Below are 9766 nucleotides of genomic sequence, written 5' to 3'. Positions count from 1 at the left end.
ATTGTGAACACATCTCACTTAGAGATATGTTGTCCAAATCATGTTTTATAAACTGTCTCACATCAAAACATATTATTTCAATTTACTTCATTATCATTGGACAACAACAGTAACTAAGACATAATTTTTTTTGGTTTTCCACATGTATCTTTACACTAAAGACAATTTTGTCTGAGTCGGAAACGTTCATAAGTATGTGAGACTACTAGTAAATGAGATATAATTTGAGATAATAAATATATGTTCCTCAATTTCTTTCTACAATTATTGTTTCCTTCTGCATGGCTAAAAGCATGCATGGTATCAACATGTCAAAATAAAAGGAAAAGAATGCTTTAAGAGGCACTTTTTGCCCAAAAAAAATTCCCTCCTTTTATCTAATAGCAGTTTGGAGGTGTTCAAAATCCAAAATAAGTAAAGCTTGAGTCTTTTAGTAAAAGGGTGTTTGAATTAAGCAAAATGGTATGCACTTGTTATCCTTAGATTTGTGTTTATTATACTAGGTGAACAGTTTATGACTTGGTGTTCAAAAATAGAGTTCATTTGTTTCTGAGGGTTTTATTTTATAATATGCTAAGTTTTGTATGATCAAATCCCGTTGGGTTGTCTTTGCTATATTCTGTAGGTTTTGATGCTTCTTGAAACATTGTGTTTATTTATTTTAGTCAAATTTCATATATCTTGTGCTGTGAAATGCAGAATATTGATAAATTGGAGAAAGTTGTAAACGAGGGCAATTATTATAAAGCACAACAAATGTACAAGTCCATTAGTGCAAGGTACAAAACCCTTCCTTCTGTTGCTTATTATAAAACTTATGTGCTTTATTCTTCAAGAGAAGTGTAAATTCTCTATGATATATTCTTCCTTTGACCTGCAATGTGAAATGCTATTTTATATCACAAGTAACTAATTTTCTAATTATGATTTTCTTTCCCCTACAAGTACAAACTTTAGGGGCTGCGGATGAGCATGATAGCATCCTTGCATACGAATTTAGGATCTGGATACTATAGTTTCATATGGTAGATGTTCTTTGGTGAATGAACAAGTTAGGTCGAACTGGAGGTTCGGGTAAGAATTCTTGAATATCTAGGCTAGAGTTCTTATGGGATCTGGGTGAAGGTAGACTTGGACCCGCCGGTGGAGGTAATGCCTGAGAGCAATAAATGAGATAGGAGAAGTAAGTAGAGAGTAATAATGACAAGTGACAAGTTCTAAGTGATACTTCCTGTTGGGGTGACCCCTATTTATAGTGGTTTTGATGTGGATGACGTGACTCCGAAGGATACTATAGGCATGACCGACCATCCTGATAACTTTGGCATGTCAGACAACTTTGGCAGGTCGTACCCAGTGCATAGTTGACTTATAGCATGTGGCAGACGTGGTAGCCATATCGCAGTCTGCCCTTGTCGGGTTGGCAGAAGTGGGTGAGATTGCAGGTGGTGTGGTAGTGCGCTATTGGCGGGGCGTCAGGCGGGGAGTGATCGCGACCCCGACTTGGGATGTCTGGCCCAAGGGGAAACGACCCCGACCAGGCCTTTAATTGGTCATACTCGGCTAGAGAGGAGACCATCCTGGACAGTTGAGACGTCCAGACTGGGATGGAACAATAGACTTTTGGTAATGATTAAGTCTTCTAACCAGAGTTATGCTTACTTGTCATCTTTTTATTGTATACATATATATATATATACATATATATATATATATATATATATATATTTATTTATTTGTATTTTAAGTTTCTTTTAGGAGGAAATCTTATCCCTTGCTCTTTTGTACTTGTCTTTTTTCACATCTCTACTAAAAATTCGTTTTTCATTTTAAATTAATGTTTCATGTTATCATTCATATAAATCTGTGGTTGTTGAAGTCCTATGAAGCTTGGAAGAAATGTTGATAAGCTTCAGTAGTTTGCTCATTGACTCTACACTAACCAATACATACTTTACCAGTTAAATTTTAGACATTGATCAGCATTATCCACACATTGATCAGCATTATCCACACTTTGCTGCAGATATGTGTCTGCTGAGAAGTCCTTACTCTGAAGCACTAGATATCCTACATTCAGGAGCTTGCATTCAATTGACTCAAGGCTAGGTAATACATTTTCTATTCTTTGTCTTTCAGATATACTCTTATCATCAAGACAGACTTGATGTCATTATAACCTTTAGGTTTAGGTGTTAGATATGATTGTTAGAAATTTTAAATTTCTAATTAAGGTGAGCATCATAAATTTGATACAATGATATTAGCTAATTATTTTCGGGGTTACATTATAAGTGATCTAATTAGTGACACCCCTTAGATTTCTAAAAGGTTAACCCATACGGAATAATGGGAACCCTATAAGTTAACACATCAGGAAGGTTATACACCAAATCAATTTTAGTTTTTTCATCTCCCCATCAGAGTGAAAACGCAAGTCCCAAGAGGAATAAAGGATTTGGTTGAGGAAGGTCATTATACCACATCTCTTTCAGAAACGTGAATCAAAGGAGCACATCCAGGAACATGGATTCAAGTATGACACTGCAGTCTTTGATTCATAAATGTGTGTGAGAATCATTAAATTCAAGATCCTAAGATTGGTATTTCACCAATCATAAAGAATTTCTAACAATGATGTCACTTGTAATTCGGATGGTTTTACTTTACTGGCTACTCCTGCATTTTCATTTTAATTAAAGAAAAATGCATCAAAAGAGAATGCAAATGCCTAGCTGGAGGTTCAGGAACCCTTTCAATTTGTCAATCTGAATTTATATTTATTTGATTAATATTAACACACATCTGGTAATAGAATATTTATTTTACGATAAAATATCTGGTAATAGTTTTAACATTTGATCAACAACAAAGTTTGACTCTTAACTTTCTCTTTATCTAAGGTCATCTGTGGAGCAGAGATTGCTATATTATTTGTGGAGTCATTAGGAAAAGGGAAAATTCCTTATGATGATGAAACTCTTGGTGAGTTCTTATTATGTCTATAAGTTTTAATTTTATCAGCTGTTTATTTATACCTTCTTGTAATGCAATGTAAATGATGTCCATGTCTCCCTTTATCAGCTTATAGCACTTGCTCTTATTATATCATGTGCTTACACAATTGCATGGGGACTTCTGTATTTTGTCATGTTCACATAATATAACAATTTCAAAATTTTTATTTTTTTTTGTACTACCAAGTGTATCCCTCACATTTTTAAGAAAGGAATCGAACCTTCGACCTTGAAATCCTATGAGGCCTTACACCACTGGACCAACAATTTCATACTTCTTATTTGGTTTCATATAATATTTAACCATGGAACTTTCCTTCTTATCACTAATAATTTGAATGGTAAATTTTGACAAGAGAATCTACGAAAAATTTCCTCAGGTTCCACTGCCACCACACTTGTGGGATGTTGATGACATGCAACAGCTTTATGAAGAGATTAGAACTGCAAAAGCACGTGTTGAGGGCTGCTACTCATTCTTAAAAGCTGCCATCAAGTGAGACTTCACAAAATTTAAAACATTCTAGATTATAATTTGCATTTACTGTGTTCATTCTCTTTTCTGTGCAAGTAAGTCACAACCTTTCTATAAAAAGAACTAATTTGTGTTACTTTATTTTGAGTATTATCTTGGGTTCAATGTTGGTTATGATAGAAAGACTAAGACGGAGTTGATTGGATGATAAAGAATCATAGGACAGAACATCAGTTAAGGGGTGTCTGATGAGTTTGTCATGGTGTTGAGGTGAGGATGTTAAAAGATTACAATGAAAATCTTTTACGTAAGGTGGTTGGTGGGTCACTCTCTGGAACCTTCTAAGTATGGGTGCAGGGGAAGGTATGGCCATATCAGAGGAGATGTTTTCGTTGGGAGTGTTCTGGTTGAGGGTGGAGGTGGCATAGTGGGTAGGTTGAGTATAAGTAATGTTAGGATCAGGGTCAAGGAAAGAAAGGTGAGTGTGGTAATCATTGCCAGGAATATCATTATTAGAGGAGGATAAAGATTGTTAGCTTGGTAAGGAAATGTCTGCTCATAAAAGATCATTCTTAGAGAGGAAAATTTCTCTAGTTTTCAAATCATTTAAGTTAAAGCCATTTGTGCCAGTCTTGTAACCTATGAAGACACACTTTCTAACCCTTGGATTTAGTTTATTTCTGTTATTAGTAAGAGTCGAGACATAATATAAGCAGCCAAAAACTCTTAAAGATTGCAGGTCAGGGTGTTTGCCTTTAAGAAGCTCAAAGGGTACAGGTGAGGGAAGTCTATTTATTAGATAGACAGCATGTTTGGCAGCATATCCCTAAAAACTTTTGGGTAAGTTGGATCGAAAGATGAGTGATCTTGTGATGTTGAAGATGTGTCTATTCTTCCTCTCAACCATAGAGTTTTGTTGTGGTGTTTCCACATAAGAAGTTTGGTGGAAAATCCCAAACTCAAAATAGAAGTTAGGCATTACGAACTCTAAGCTATTGTCAGTATGAATGATTTTAATCCTTTTACTAAAATGCACATTAATCATCTAAAAAAAGTTATGAATAATTTGTCTAGTCTCACTTTTTAAAACCAAAAGAAAAATTCAGGTGTGTCTTATGAAGTCATCAACCATTGTTAGAAAATATCTATGAGCATGCATAGTCGGGGTAGCTAAAGGCCCCCAAATGTCCATATAGACTAAGTCAAAAGCCTCAATGGTATGAGAAGAGCAAGTAGGAAAAAGTAATCTAGTTTGCTTAGCAAGGTGGCAAAAATCACACACTTTATTACAATCAAAGATTTCATATGGAAATTGTTTATGCATATGTCTTAAAACAATGTGTGATGGATGGCTCATCCTAAAATGCCAAAGGTCAAAGGGGGAACACCAGGTTTATTTAAGAAATTAATAAGATGCAAGGTGTCCCTTTGAGGTTTCTTATATTTGTTGAGGATGTAGAGATTATTGTGAGCTTCAGCATGCCCAATCATCCTCAAGGCAATCATATCCTAGATAAAACAAGAATCCGTATAAAAATAAGCTTGCATTATGAAGAACATTATAAAGAATAAGGGAATTGGACAATTTCACGGATCCTGAGTGTTTAGCTAAAATGATTATGTTATTAGGCAGCTTAATGGTGATAGGTTTAATACACTTGTAACTCATATAATTTGTTATATTGTTAGTGATGTGGTTAGTAGCCCCACTATCAAGAATCCATGATTAGTTGTCAAGAGTAATACCTGATATGTGTGAGATGTCATCCTCACTGGGAACTTGACTTGCCTTATTTATGACGTGTTCATGGCTAATACTTAGTTGTGCATTGTTTCTTTTTGTCTCATTGTTGGGTGTTTCTACTCTGGTTCAGCATTGTCATCATTGGTTTGTTGGCCAGAGAAAACATTATTAACAGATGAATTTGTTGATGCCTTGGATTTGAACTTGAAGTTGGGTGGAAATCCATACTTAAAATAGCATGTTTCTACATTGTGTCCATTTTTTCCACAGAAAGTACAAACCTTGTTATTGCTTGTAAGTGCATAACTCTTTCCATGGGTTGCATTAGTACCAAACCTCCTTGTTCCTTTATTGGTGTAGTCCATATTTCTTATTCCAATGTTCTTGGTAGGTTGAATTCTCCAATTATGGTTTGAGTTTATGGAATTGATGAGTCCCTTGGTGTCTTCCTACTGCCTTTCTTATTGTAAGACAAAGGAAAAAGCCTTGTTGATAGGTGGTAGAGGCTCCATAAGTAGTATTTGTATTCTAAAAGTGTTATATTGATCATTCAACTCTTTAGAAAGCATATGTCATACTCTGAATCTCTATAGTTCTTCATAGTCTTTATGAGAGAACAACTGCACCTAGTGCTGCAAGTGCAATTTGTAATGAGCCTTAATGAGTCAAGATCCTCTCGTAGGGTTTTCAAATCAGTGAAGAAAGTGGAGATGCTCCTATCTCCTTGCTTTATGAAGTGGAATTCTTGTAGTAAATCTGAAGTCCTAAAGTGATCTCCCTTGGAGAATCTTTCTTTGAGATCTTGTCATAGCTCTTGTGTATTCTCAATGTAAACAATGCTTTGGGAAATTGATTGAGTCAAGGATCTTGTGATCCAAGAGATCAGCATGTTATTGCACCTTTCCCGAGCATCAAAGATGAGATCTGTTTGTTGGGGTGTTTGTATTGTTCCATTAGCAAATTTCAATTTGTTCTTGGAGGATAGAGCCTTCCTCATGGGTCTGCTCCATGAGTGGTGATTTACTCCATCCAAAGGAGGTGAGACTAAGGGTATTCTTGGGCTCTCACCTGGATGAAGGTAGAATGGATTGTATGGATTTTGTGAAGTCTCTAAGTTGTGTGTCTGTTATTGTGTTGCAGCATCCATTTTTTTGAGCTTGATTGGTGGAAGAAAGAAGATGATACAAATTTTGCTATTGTGAATGTGGGAAAAGCAGCATAGCTCTCAATTTGAGAGCTGTGATACCATATTGGAATCCGTTGTTAAATAAGAAATGTGTAAAATATATATTGATTGAATGATTTGATGATTACAAAGTGAAGAGAATATGTATATATATACATAAGTTGCTTACAACCCAAGCAACCAATACAAAACTAACTATAACCAAAATAACAACTTAACAACTAATAACAAATATCTTAATTAACTCATGTGATAAAAATGCTCTGGTGATTTTCCCATATTCTCAAAATTGCCTTTGAATGTCTTATGGAATTGCCTGATGCATATTTAGAAGTTATGGTGTCCCACAACTTGGCCTACCTGATGCGCCAAGTCATGGCCAAACTGATGTCACTACGTCAGATATCGTAATTAACAACGATCATTCAATTGCGCTTTCTTGAATGACGCTTTTAAAAATGGGACGGAAGAATATCAACAATGTACATTAAAGCAAACGCTATTAACTTGAAAAAGCGTTGTTGAACATCAGTGATGTTACCGCTGACTTAAATGAGTTCTGTTTAACAACATAATTTATTTGAAGCCCTGTTAATATACATCTATTCCATGCCATAGGGTTAAAGAAGCGATGTTGAAGATGACATAGTAACAACGCTTTCTTAAAAGTGCATTGTTGCTTGTATACAACGTTTTACATAGCAGAAAAATTAATGGTGAAATGCTTATGCATCTCTTCGTTTCTATGCAAATTCTTTGTTTTCATAGAAAAATTAATTGGCTATACATCTGCCAAGGACGACGATAATGATTCTCTTTCCATTTGAATATACAAATGTTGTGGTTCACTCTATGTTTTTTAATTTGTGTTGTTCTGTTTTAGCACTAAATTTATGTGTTTCGATATATTATTTTTTTCTCCTTGATATAGTTTTTTGGTCTAATTAGTCATTATCTCTTTTTATATAATTAGTCATGACACACAAGGAGAAGAAGATAGGAGGAAGAAAACCCAAAGAATGGAAAAAGAATAGAAAAAAATGATATTCCTAAGAAAGAATGTGTGTGTCAATTTTGCAGTAATCTTCAATCTCTATGTTTAATTTCTTACAGCAAAGATTTGAATATAATTTTTTATTTTTGTTTTTTCAGCAATTCTTAGCTGCTACAAGAGAAGATGACTCATAGTACTATGTGGAATATCTTAATTTTATTATGTACTTAATGGGTGATTTCTTCGACTGATTTGTAGCACTTTGAAGAAATTATTTTTTAATTTCTTTTTTTGTTTTTATTTTATTTTATTATTTTATCATGAACAATTTACTTTGCCAATATTTTGGAAACAATTAATGTATTTTGGCAACAACGAACTTTAACACTTTGAATGAAGACTGAACAATTATTTTGGATGTTAGTTTTTATTTATTTGAATGGTTATATTTTGGCAGTTTCATATTAATAAACACAATAAACAAATTAATAATACTTAATGTTTAATATTTTTTGGATATTATGGCAACATTGTATTTTGCAGCAACATTTAATAACCAAAAGTAACATTTTATTTTGGTAACTATAGTAATTAACATATTAAAAAAACATATATTGTGCAATTTCACGTTAAAATAATTTATTTTCATATTGTATTTTGACAACTTCATGTTAATATGTTAATTTATTTTCATGTTGTATTTTGACCTATAATATAATATGTTAATTTAACCGAACAACTTCAAGAAATCGTTGCTAATTTAAATCCATTTTCAGCGCAAATTTAAGAGAACGCTGTTAATTTGGATGTTGAATTATACACTGACTTGAATGAGTTCAGTTTAGTGTATGGTTAGGATAGTGCTGTCAAATAGAATCTATTCGACAGGTTAAGGTGACGATGTTAATTAGAATATATTAAATAGTGCATACTCAAGGAAACGTTGTTGATGTGTTTATGAATATGAGCTATTAAAAGATGGATTCACCATGGATATTTAACAACGCTTTCTCAGGTATTCATTCTAGAAAATCACAACAAAAAGTCAAATTGATATATAAAGGTATTTGCACAAATCATCTCAAACAATTATGTGTAGTATATTCATATTTCAATTAAGGTTATACTTATATGTTTAATTGATTTTAATTGTAGACCTCTTGCCAAACAAATGAGGTTGATTGCGGTTATTACATGTTGAACTTCATGAAGGAGATCATTCAGTAATGGCCAACTAATGAAATCAAGTTTGTTGACAAATCATGTATATACGATGACAAAGTCAACCAGATTATGGAAGATTGGTCACAGTATGTTCTTAGTTTTGTGTAGGGAAATCAATGTATAACATACATATAGTAGATTTTTCACATAATGTAGCTTAGGAAATTTAATAAATGTTCATTGTAATGTATATGTTTTGGTGTATGTAATATATGTTTCTGTAATATAATAGTACATTGTAATTAATATTCAATATATAAATTCAGTTGAAATTTAGTTGTGTTCATATAGTTGTAATTTTGTGTTTCTGTATGCATTCAGGTTGTTGTTCTGTTCTGTTTCTATCTGTTGAATATGCATTCAAGTTATTTTCTGTTGTATGCTTAACTGTGTGGAATTAGGAATTATGGTTTTCAACAATGTTTTTTAATTGTGCGTTGTTGTGTATATATATATATATGTTAAATTCAACAACGCTTTTGAATATATATACAACAAGGCTTTTGTAACGATGTGTTGTTATATATGGTAAATATATATGTTAAATTCAACAGTGCATTCTTCAAAAAGTGTTGTTGAATACTTACCTCTCATATTATTATTTTTTATCTATACAACAGCGCATTTTGGAAGTAGTATTGTCGATAGGATCAACAATTAAACACATGCACAAGATACACTATCAAATTTTAATTAATTTTCATTATTTATTTATTATTAATTCTTATATTGTTTTAATATTATTTATCGTCATTATTAATTGTTCATATATTTAATTAATTGGCATTAATCGAATTTCATAATGTCATTATTAATTTGAATTTCATTAAAAGAAATTATTAATAAAATTAATATATCTTCTACATCGTTTCTTTTAGTGCATTCTTTCTTTTTCTTCTTTTTGGTGATTTTGGTGTCTTCATCAAAACTGTAATAAAGTCAAAATCAAAATCTTCTTTACACATGTGTCTAATTCTCTACTATAAATAGTAGTGTAGACTCATGGAGAAAAGAACTCTTACAAATAGCAAAAAAAATTACTTTAATAGTTTGTAACTACAAAACAAAAAGAAACCGAAAAAATCTACAACACCCAAATAATCCCAAAATACAAAAAAAATTATAT

The 9766-nt window shown here is 32.7% G+C and overlaps 1 long non-coding RNA gene across 1 annotated transcript; it reads left to right on the top strand.

The window, feature by feature from the left end:
• On the top strand, window positions 1818–3614 carry LOC109347194. Its single transcript, XR_002107578.1, has 3 exons — window positions 1818–2109; window positions 2904–2985; window positions 3398–3614. It is a non-coding gene; the product is annotated as an uncharacterized LOC109347194 (long non-coding RNA).

The sequence above is a fragment of the Lupinus angustifolius genome, chromosome LG05, assembly GCF_001865875.1.
Source record: "Lupinus angustifolius cultivar Tanjil chromosome LG05, LupAngTanjil_v1.0, whole genome shotgun sequence".
Classification (NCBI taxonomy): Eukaryota; Viridiplantae; Streptophyta; class Magnoliopsida; order Fabales; family Fabaceae; genus Lupinus; species Lupinus angustifolius.
This window is presented reverse-complemented; position numbering and strand designations above follow the sequence as displayed.